Source organism: Rhinichthys klamathensis, unplaced genomic scaffold (genome assembly GCF_029890125.1).
Source record: "Rhinichthys klamathensis goyatoka isolate OS25496 unplaced genomic scaffold, OSU_Roscu_1.1 h1tg000286l_1, whole genome shotgun sequence".
Classification (NCBI taxonomy): domain Eukaryota; kingdom Metazoa; phylum Chordata; class Actinopteri; order Cypriniformes; family Leuciscidae; genus Rhinichthys; species Rhinichthys klamathensis.
This window is the reverse complement of record NW_026606805.1, coordinates 315,047-326,298: the sequence shown is the minus strand read 5'-3', so window position 1 is coordinate 326,298 and position 11,252 is coordinate 315,047. Positions and strand designations below refer to the sequence as shown.

General features: G+C 38.5%; 1 non-coding gene across 1 annotated transcript; it reads left to right on the top strand.

Moving 5' to 3' along the window:
* Window positions 1-1,298: 1,298 nt before the first annotated feature.
* LOC130103398 (U1 spliceosomal RNA) lies at window positions 1,299-1,462 on the top strand. The gene has a single exon (XR_008809348.1). It is a non-coding gene; the product is annotated as a U1 spliceosomal RNA (small nuclear RNA).
* The last annotated feature ends 9,790 nt before the right edge of the window (window positions 1,463-11,252 follow it).

Genomic DNA, 11,252 nt, shown 5'->3' with positions numbered 1-11,252 from the left:
TTGGAACACTGCGTTACTCTCAAAACACACTTTTTACTAGTTGTGCTTTAAACGTGTTTAAAATAAAGCAAAACGTATTAAATGTCGCACACCGCAGCAGCTCATGTCTATAAACAAAACTAGTGAAATAGAATCAGGAAAACCGTATTCTAAATGCTTAATAAATTAATTGATATCAATTCTGATCACGTTATTCTCTGCTACGTGCCCCACACGGACACCATATATTATTTAATGGTAACGCATTATTAGGCTACCATAATAATATATTACCATATAAATGCATTCTACTTTAAATAAAACTAAAAAAGTGGGAATTGTGCACTCTTTCTTTATTCTATTTAAAGTAGTAAACTGTATTTACAATACATGGTATATTTATGTTTTTTTAACTTAAGCTCTAGTTGGAATAGTAACCGTGTACTGAAAACACATTAAATTAGAATTATTTTTTGTAAGAAAATTTATAATTTGTTTACCGGATGAAGTAAAGGAGTTATGTTCTTGATTTCTGTAAGCACTATTAAATTATTCTTGCATTTTTTTATATTTGGTTTTCTTTGTATTTTCAGTGACATGACATGTAAATGCTTCGTTTTGTAGTTTAAGTGAAAATTTGGGCTATAAACAACGTGTTTTCAGCAGAAATAAGCTGCAAAGAGCAAAGACAATAATGTCTTATGAATAAAATCGGTTTTCTTCGCATTAATAAACTGCTGTAAATGTGCCTGGTTATATTAAGTAAACTGTTGCTGCATAATTGTTACATTTTGAACTGTCATTTACAGTACAAAACAGAATATATTTCAACCAGCTGAGAAAACTGTTTTGACTGCGTTTTTGCGCCCTCTCTGTTCTAATATCCCGGAAGTGATGTAGGCGATGTCGTATTGTTGCGTGGTTTACGTCACGGTTTCGTTTTAACAATAAAAACGACTTAAAAACTACCATCTTTCATATATTGTACCAAAAAAGATGTAGTGTCTAACGGTTTCTTTCAACTTGGGTTTCCAAACTGATTGTTGTGGTCTCAAAATTACGGTTTTGAACATCTGTGATAATCCATTGGCTGATCGATGCTTCCGTTGCATCATGGGAAAGGTTTCGCTACGAAATAAAACTATACTATGTTGTTTAAAGCTTGATTTGCGGCGAAACTTTGTAAGATCGGGAGACAGGATTCTGCGTGTTGTATGTATTGAATCATATGAGAAGTGATGTGTAATGAAGTGGCGTCTCACCGTGGTTGAGGATGATGTTGCCTTCAGTAACTCCTCGAGAGGGAACGTGTACAACTCATACTTACCTGGCAGGGGAGACACCATGATCATGAAGGTGGTTTATCCAGGGCGAGGCTCAGCCATTGCACTCCGGTTGTGCTGACCCCTGCGAATTCCCCAAATGTGGGAATCTCGACTGCATAATTTCTGGTAGTGGGGGACTGCGTTCGCGCTCTCCCCTGATTAATTGGTTGAAAGTAAGAATCGTGTTGACTGTATCTAATGTTGTAGCTGAATGGTATTATTGATATTGTAAGTAAGCCACCGGATGGTTTACATTGATGACGAAAGACAGTATCAGTATGTATCTTGTGTTTATATTTATGCATAGTAGATGAGAAGCGACGCTTGTGTTGAAACTTATTTCTTGTCTTGAGCTTTTAATAGATTGGTCTAGTTACAAGTTGCATGTTTTTTTATGCTGTTGATTGTACAGTATTTGGTCTGCAGGTGCATTATAAATAAAATTAAGTAATTGAACCACTTGCTCCTCGAAATGATTCACTTCCTCGAAGCGTTCGAAACGCCACACGCTGGTGACCCCTGCTGGACAGAAGTGTATTTGCAACGAAGCCCCGCAGACTCACTTCTCGCTAGACACCAGTGGCTGGACACCAGTGGATGGACAGCCTACGTCATTTCCGTATCGTCATTTCCGTATCGTCATTCACTTTTCAAATTTGACGCGCCATGCAGATGTCAGCGGTAAGAAAAAAAATGTAAACTGTCGATGATTTATAGGTCATGTCAGAATTCAAATGCACAAACTAGCTAGTTAAAAAATCGTCTTGTTTTCAAGGTACTTTGTCGTGTTTTTTAAAGGTAGGCCTATTAGTGAACTCTGGTGTGCCTCAATTCTAGAGCTAGGTTGCTACAATAGAACACTTGTACTGTAATATAGTTAAATATAAACATGCTCATTCTAATCATATTGTACATCTGTTCTTGCTTTAGGTGTGGTGAATGTCAAAAAACTGCCCCAGGCTGTAAGAGACATGTGTGTCCCTTTTAAAATTGTACAATGCAGAAATTGCAGATGTTCTTTCAAAGACTGGGTGGGGTAACGTTACCGTGGAAACGGAAGACGTGGAGACCTGCGAGGGTTTTATACAGACCCTGAATTTCCTGAGCATTGCCCAGACTGCCAGTTTTAGGGGGCAGGAATGAGGTGTGGTGTGCACAGTGTGCAATAGTTTATTTGGTCTATAGTCTATAGTTTATTCTCTTGAAATAGGGACTTCCCCCACAACCTTACGGGCCTGACTGTGGCATCTTCATTCTGATGGTCAGATTTGACTAATTTTACTAATTAGATTGTGTAATTTCCAATAAATATTGCAAAACCATGAAGTGTTAATTTGATCTGGATTGTTTGGTAAATTGTCTGATCATGTGAATCTACGTATATTTTAAAAACAGAAGTGGTTACATTTACAAAAAAAAGAAAAAAAAAGAATTGAATATCCAAATGGGCAAGGCAAAAAACCGTGGTCAATTAACATGTACAAGTCTGTTGTATTGACAAAACGTTATAGTCCATTGATCTAGGCTGAATTTAAGTCACAAAAAATAGTGATATGATCTGAACAATATATATTTTCAAGGTGGTTCTTGTGAATGCAGTTTGCATGAATTATTGAAGTTATAATATTAGGTATATAATTGAGAATTGTTTTATGTAAAGAGATATGATAAAGATCATATTTCAATTTGCACACAGCTTTTATATTATTTATTTTAAGTCATAAAAGTAAAATGACAATACGGAAAAGACGTGTGCAATTAAGCCTGCAAAGAATGCTGTCTATCCAGAGGTGAAAACAGAAAATAAATATGCTGTCTATCCAGAGGTGAAAATATAAAATAAATATGCTGTCTATCCAGCGGTGAAAACGGAAATTAGCGGCAAAACGGAAATGACGGAGAAAACGGAAATGACGTAGGCTGTCCATCCACTGGTGTCCAGCCACTGGTGTCTAGCGAGAAGTGAGTCTGCGGGGCTGCAGCTGGATGCTATTGGTTCTCTCTAGCGGAGTGCAAAGTCTACGTTGACCGTAGACAGCTACGGCCCGTCATTGGCCCAGAGTCTACGTTCACTGTAGACTCTAGGCCAATCAGAGAGCCGAACGGTCTACGTTCAGCCGGCGAGCGTAGACAGAGTGAACAGGTGATGGAGATCGGTACGTTCAAGCCCCGTTCACACTATACGCGACGCGATACCATTCATTTTCAATGGGGAGCGGGCGACTTCCGGCGACACGCGCGACAGGGACCGGTGGGGCGTGTCTGGCCGCGCGACGAAGTTGAGATTTATTTTACTTTATGCTGATGAAGAGCGACTTTCGGGAGCGACAACCAATAGGAGTAAAGTCAGTGGATTGCGTCACCCTTCAGTGCTGAGTCTGACCGAAGCAAGTTGAACGAGAAGCTAATTTTAGCAGTCAGAAACTGTCCTATAATTTATGATATATCTCCGTGTACATACAGTGGTATTCACCGTACTCACTCCGTGCCTGAATGGTTTCGGAAACCCAGATAGACCGGTATTTGCCCGTTTGCTGCAGTTAAATAGCCGCGACGGCAAAGAGCACTCACTGTTTCTCGTTCATCTTTATTATGCTTTTTTTGTACTGATTCCATTTATATTTAGACTTTTCCTTCCAAAATGTTTGTTTGTAGCGGCAAGAAAACGTATTTGTTGTCGTACATCCGTGAATGTCACTCACAAACAGTAGGCTTGTTTGAGATGCGCCTTGCCTGAAATGTAGTCGTAGGCGGCTGCAGTGAGAGGAGGAGTGAAAAAAGCGCAGGCAAGCCGGACGGGTCGCTCTTCTCGCAGTGGATCAGACACCTGTGAGATCAAAGGAGGATATCGCGGGATTCACGGGTTTCACACTCGTGCATGGTGTTGCTAATAAACTGGATGTAATTTAAGTTTTGTTGCTTGAATATGAAAATAAATATAATGAACAAGACACCCAAAGTACTCATTTAATTCCATTTTAAATAGGCCTATATGTTTATGAATCATTTTTTTTCTTTACAGATATGTGTTTTTATTTTTAATTTAAAAAAAAAAACATTACATCACATAGATGCACTGTCAGAGAGTTTGGGGATATCCACACATAATCTATACACATAAAACATGATATCAGAGTTTTAAAATCAAACATTTTAAAAGAGAACAATACGTCACGGTTGTTTAAACCAATGAGCATTAAGCTGTGCCGTCAGCAACATAGACATAATAAATACATAGACGCCCTATGGGCCGCTTTGGAACGTTGCTGCGATACGTCAACGGGTCCGCCATTTTGCTGAGGGCAAGACTGCACTGTAATCAAATGTAAGTAAACGGGTGAGCTGCGTTTTTTCTGGATAAAAACAAACTGTTTTTACATTATCAACCGATTTCAGTGGTTTGTATGTGGTGTACAAAAAGTTCCATCTCTAGTTATTTAAAATCTCGATAGTTAGACTTGTAAAATATTTTTTTTAATAAAGAATGGTCAAAGCTCAGGCTTGTCATGTATCTGGCTTTTTATTCTTGGATAAGAATGGTGAAGACCCCCATACTGAGATATAATTTAAGTTTTCTTATTGTGGAAAAAGCATTTTCTGTGATTGACCTGATTTTAGCAATAACAAAGATAACTGATGGATCCTTTATAATAATACGTTATGGTACAACTACAGTGCAATGCAAATAGTAAATATAACATAAAGTGAGAAGTAATAGTAAATAGTTTAGTCAATAAAATAAACAAATAGTATACAGCAAATAAAATAGTAATGATTAGTATAATTATATAATATCATAAGTACAATAATACAATCATAAAAATATTGATAATAGCATAGTTTATTAATAATACTATAATAATAGCAATAGAATAAGAAATATCAATTACAGAATATACACAATAAAAAATAAGTTAAATAGTGACTTTAATATTTAACTCTTTTTGTTAAATTTCAGTTTTTTTGATCAGTAATAGCAAGCATACAGCAGGATACAATGTTAAAATAGCCTAAATATAAAGTTATGAAACTTCACTTTGCCCTCAGCCAAAACGATTTACCAGGGAACCATTTATAGATTAATGAGACCAAAGATCGCCCGTTAGATATACACAAGACGAATTATATCTCATGTTTAACCACTAGACTACAGACATCCGAGTCAGCGGCAACACTTCAGAAGCACTGGTCGAGGTACGGCTGAACCAGGCGGGGTAGACGAGCGCTGCAGTCCCGGTGATAGCATCTTACAACTCCGAAAACGTCAGATCAAATTTTTAAATAGGCGCTATCTTTATAAACAAACCACATATTTGAGCTTTAAACAACTACATTGTCGACTGAAAAACTATTTAAACTACATTTCGTGACACAATAACAGTAGTATTTTTAAATTTATCCTCTGAACGTTACTATTACTAATTAAATAATGACCAAATACAACCAAAAACAAACGTTCAGTCTTGCTTGTGAAAGGTAATTCCTCGAAAGCTGTTTTCAATTGTGTGGCGATGTGTACAGCCCCAAACAGCGCACAAAACAGGCATTTTTCTCAATTCCCGGTATGAGAGGTATGGGAAAGTTGCCATCCCCAACATGGCGGCGCCGTTGACGTACGCTCCAGCGGCCAATAGGGCGTCTATGTATTTATTATGTCTATGGTCAGCAAGTCGTTTCCCATCATGCTTTTGATCAGCGCAGTCGGTGGAGAGCAACTGCGCGCGACTGCAGAATCCGACACGTGCGCCTTGCGGTCGCGAGAGTTTTTTGACACACGTCAGCATGACATCAGAGCAAGGCGGACCGCACTCGGACACATTTCTAACCGGCATGCATCTCGCGCTGATCACCGGTGATCGGTTCTGCGCAGATTTTGCTCATCTCAAACAAGCCTTATTACTAGGCAACCAGTAGTGGGAACGCCCTCCAGCGCAGCCACTGGCGACATGCAGCGACAAAAGCTGTGTCCGAAACCGCTCACTCGTTCACTCATTCACTAATCCCTATATAGTGTATGGCATTTGAGTGCACTATCTGCAAGGAGTGCACGAAATGAAGTGAGTGAATTCGGACACTGACGTTTACACTGTGCGTCGGAGAGTTGGAGCTGTCGCAGAAAAGGCTTCGTCACACGTACTGATAAAACTCCTTTTATCTTATGTTACTTACTTTATAAAATAATATTAACAACAATCACAATCATAATGACTTTATTTTGTAATTGTATATACACCTCCGTGCCAGCTTTGTAGTTTCATCGACTGAAATTGTAACTCTCACGCTCACAGTTGACGTGGTCGTCGAGCGCCCTCAGGCGACCGTTATTATATTCGAATGAATACGCTTCCTACAGATGATAAACGGATATTTTTCAAATCATCCACCAAATAATTAGCCTGGCTCCGCCCTCCTACGCACTTCCGCTCAATTTTATTTTCCTTCAGTACTACGTCTGGGATTGTGCTGTAGACTTTGGTTTCCAGAAATAATTTTTTTACCGGCCCAATCAGCGAACAGAGGGAGTGGCTGAGAACGATGACGTTGATGTAGCGTGTCAGTTTGAGTTGGAGTTCAGTAATGGCAGCGGAGAAAGACGTGAGAAAATCTATTCGGTCCGTTGTTGCAAAACTGCCGAATATCCAGAAGTTAAAGCCGGAGCAAGATCAATGTTTGCTAAGTGTTGTTGGTGGCCATGATGGTGTGGCCCTCCTCCCCACGGGGTTCGGGAAAAGTTTAATTTTCCAGCTCACTCCGCTAGTGGTGAATGAGTTAGCTAAGGCGAACGATAGGATGCAAAGCCGATAGTTGTTGTCGTCTCCTCTTGTTGCACTAATGGAGGACCAAGTGAGGGAGGCAGAAAGGTTAGGAGTTGGTGCTGGGCAGCTCGGCGTGCACGATGATCACTGTACAGCATTTGCGGCAGATCCGAAACGACCGCAGCGGCGTATTGTTAATAGGGACTTTAAGCAACAGCTGCTGATAGAACGGCAACGGGAGCCGGAAGTAAACGGTTAACTGCCGTAGCTAAAGAGCGCAAAAATCACTAAGCAACAGTAAAGAGGACGGCATAGGGGATAATTTAATCATCAGACAAAATACAAAAAATAAAGTGATTTTAAAAAGTAAGAGAAGGGTTGATTTTGGCATTTAAGGATGTACAGAAACGATTATAATGCCACATAACCTAAAACATAACATTACCTTTCTTAATCTGTCACGTAGTAACGACTACGGCAAATCAGCTGTTCCCTCGTAGTAGACGGTTACAGTAGAACGTCGCGAAGTAGCAGTTAATGTCGCGCATGCGCAATAGAACGACAGAATGCCGTTGCCGTGCCACCAGAGGCTGTTGCTTAAAGTCCCTATTGATTACACCCAGCTTCGACAGTTGACTGAATACATCACTGTCCTTAGTGTCAAATATACATTTAGAATTTAGAATTGTTCCTTGAACTCTTAAATTCGATGAACAAAACATGCAGCTCTCGTTGACAGACATCTTATTCTAAACATAATCCTCTGATCATTCGGACTTGTTTTTTTTTTTTTATTGCTTAAAACAATACACAAGTAATAACAGAAAACATAATACAAAAACAAACAAAAAATAATAATAAAAACAAAACAAAAATAAAACAGTAGGGGGATAATATAAAATAAACATGAACAAGTTAAGAGAATTACATGACACTGAAAAAAGGAAAATAATTACAAACAGATAATGTTTTTAAGGCTTTTTTTGTTCTCAGACAACTTAATTGAAAAGAGGTATTTTTAAAATTCTTTCACAAATATAAGAAAGAGAGGTTTAGCATTTAGATATTTAGATTTATGAATATGGAATTCGGACTTGTTGTTTCCAGCCGGTTTCGGCGCATGACATACGTCACGACCACACGTTAGCGATTGGCTATGGCAGATCCTGAGTGACGCTGGGCAGATCCAATAGTTTTGAACTTTAACAGAGAACCCGCCTACAAGGAAGTAAACGTTTCTCAATGGAGCGAGGCCAGACTCTCTGTACAAATGAAATGTAGGAGAGTCTGGTAGAACCAGGCTACCAAATAATCATCTCTCCCTTTAAAGTTTAACGAGTTAACAACAATGCCATAAATGATCAAAACACATTAGTAAAACAAATTCAATTGTGTTAATGCCTAAATAATATATTTTAATTAAAAAAACGATATACATATAATTTAATTTAATTTTAAAATTCATCTATATAATATTGTCTCAATGTTTTAATATGTTCTATTCAAGTAATGATTCATAGAAAAATAAAACTAGCATGAAATAAATGTTAAAGCAGGAATAAGAAAGCTGTATGTTATCTCTGGTTTAAACTTGCTCTCAGTTCTCTCCGCATTGGATTGTGGGAAATAGTGCTTCAGCAAGTGTACATCGAATGTACACTCGAATTCAGAGAGGATTGTGGGTAAAAGTAGTGAATGAATGTAGGGAATGATGTCGTTCACTCAGAATTCGGACACCACTACAAAATGGCCGACACCCGATATAGTGCACTATATAGTGGATAGGGAGCGATTTCAGACACAGCTATAGTCGCTTGTAGTGTGAACGGGGCTTTTAGACTTTTCAGAATTTGAAGCCAGGTAAGTGACAATGATAGCCTGGATGCCAGCCCGAACCCCGCCTACAACATTTTTTGATCGGGAAGTTCGGTCTGGACTCGCTCCATTGAGGAGTAATTATGATCGGTTCAGAAATCGTCGGGCCAATCAAATTGCCAGGGCGGGCTTTATACGATGATGGACAGATGATCTACAGGGACGTAATCCTCACGTTATCAAAGAGCGCTTGGGTTGAACTGGTTTCCCTCAGAGATCACTGCAGCTGGAGAACTGAGATGTAGAGATTCCGCTATCGCGTCCGTTGTAAAAGAAATCGACAGCGCATTCATTTTAAAAGACGAACATAGAACTGCAATCAAGGCATTTGTCGATCGTCAAGATGTGTTTGCCGTCCTTCCTATGGGATTCGGCAAAAGTTTGATTTATCAGCTGGCTCCGATGGTAACTAAGAAGATGGGACGCAATGAAAACCCTGTGGTCGGTCCGGGTATCGTTCGTTCATTTGTTTTTGCTTTCATATATGAAAACGAAAAAAGTAGAGAACAACTCCTTTTTTCGTTTTTTTCGTTTTATTTGAAAAACGAAAAAACGAAATTATGACTTGATTTTTGGTTTTCTCGTTTTTGCACGGAAATCAGAGAAACCACTTGATATTCCGATTTTCCCCTGTGGGTGGGGCTAAATCTGATTGGCATGATATGCATTAATTATTTTTCAAATTAAGAGTTTTCCAAACACTGTATTTGTTAGCCTGTAAAATTAATAGTTTATATGCATGCTATTTGTCGCCCAATTATCTGGCTTCACTGACTGAAAAAATCTATTGAAATAGCCTCAATGTAAACATTTTCACGCATTGAAGTTGTCACGGTGGTTATCAAACAAAAGGCAGAATGGAGAGAAGGCCCTTCTTATTGTTTATATTGCATTCCATCGCAATATAGGTTACTTTTGCCTTCCCTATACTCCTGCTCACTACAGTTTAGAGGATGCCTTGTTTCAAGACAATCATTGGCAAACACCTACAGTAGTCAACCAGAATGCCTATTCTCGCCGCAGAAAAAATAAACCAGTCGCAATTTCAAGTAGGCTACTTCGCACTACGAGTGGATAGGCTACTGTGCAAAACAGCAGCAATTGCCGCATTTTGAAATGTAAGCGGGGTTAAGGTCAATTAACAGTAAGGACGAAAAACTACAACTATGGTAAACAGAATATATATATTTTTAGGCCAGAAAACGAGAACAAAATCCTATATTTCATATTGTAGGCCTATCTAGACGTCGGTTGGCGACATAAGCCTGTGTCCCGGCTTTATGCAGTTATTAATGCCGTTTTTAGAGAGAGAGAGAGAGAGAGAGAGAGAGAGAGAGAGAGAGAGAGAGAGAGAGATGTTGCAATAATGAGACAGAAAAGCATGTGCGTCAATATTATTATTTATTTATTAATTAAATTTGTTTTAATTAATTCGTTCATTCTTGTTTTCTATAATTGACAGTAGATAACCCAATAAATGAAACACACAAAGCCCTTTTAACAAGTAGGCCTATCAATAATTATTTATTTGTTATATTATCTGGAATAATTACGAAAACCCAGCAGGACTATCAATTTATTTATATAGCCTATTCAATTTAATTTTCTATTTAGCCTATAGATAGGACTACATACTTTATTTATTAAAATTAAACTGTATGTGTCCATTGATTGTGAAGTTGGACATAGAAAATTGCAGATCAAGTGCATGGGGCTGCATGTTTTTTCTTGTTATGAATTGTATCCTATTTTCCGTTATTACGCGCAGTGATATGGAACTGTAATGCGGTCAAACCTGCCTGGAACTACTTTAGCCGTGCGTTTCCCTGAAAATAATTGCACACCTTAGAACGTTCTCAACCAATCAGAATCAAGCATTCATCAGCCCTGTAGTATAAAGTTACTGAGTAACTTTTATAGATAGGCTACATTCTTTTTTTGCTCCGTCCAAGAAAACAGAGCAAACAGCAGAACCGATGCGCCTCCGAGCAACACGCGTTTTGTTCTATCGTTTTGTTCCTCAAAATATCTGCATTTTTGACAGAATTAGACGAGTATGATTCATGTAGACTACCCATTCATAAATACAGTCGTTTGTTAGGTTAAGCGAATTAGGATTTTTAAACGACTCGTTTGAATAAAGGATTCAACTCCCTCATTTAGATGGAGACTTGCCGCCACCTACTGGCGCCTGGCGGTGTTAGTTTCATAGACGTTTAATTTTTTTTTCAATCATTTCATATTTCTACCTACAATTGTTTTACATTTAAAACATTAATCTCTTAACATAATTTATGCAATTATAATTTGCTGTGTA